Genomic DNA, 268 nt, shown 5'->3' on the forward strand with positions numbered 1-268 from the left:
GCCGAGCACCGCACCGGGAGCCCCGCCACGCACCGGAGCCAACGACCACCCGAGGTGGGCGAAACCCCGAGGGTCGGGGACGCGGGGGAGGCGCGGGGGGAACCCTCCCGACCCCCGGAGCTCCGGGCAGGGGAAGGCGATGGGATATTTGGGGAGTTGGGGGGGGCTGATCTGCGCCGCTGGGAACCCCCTTAACCTTCGGGGGGTGCGACGGGAGAGAGTCGCTTATGGGGGTTAACGTGCCCCCCCCCGGGGATGCTGCAGTTTT

General features: G+C 71.6%; 1 protein-coding gene across 1 annotated transcript in view; it reads left to right on the forward strand.

The window, feature by feature from the left end:
* The window catches only part of LZTS1 (leucine zipper, putative tumor suppressor 1), a 21,496-nt gene continuing 21,228 nt past the window's right edge, over positions 1–268 (forward strand). Inside the window, exon 1 of the mRNA XM_014958435.1 lies at positions 1–54. The gene's annotated coding sequence lies outside the window, so the exon portion shown is untranslated. The remainder of the gene's footprint in view (positions 55–268) is intronic.

Source organism: Calidris pugnax, unplaced genomic scaffold (assembly GCF_001431845.1).
Source record: "Calidris pugnax isolate Ruff unplaced genomic scaffold, ASM143184v1 scaffold280, whole genome shotgun sequence".
Lineage (NCBI taxonomy): Eukaryota > Metazoa > Chordata > Aves > Charadriiformes > Scolopacidae > Calidris > Calidris pugnax.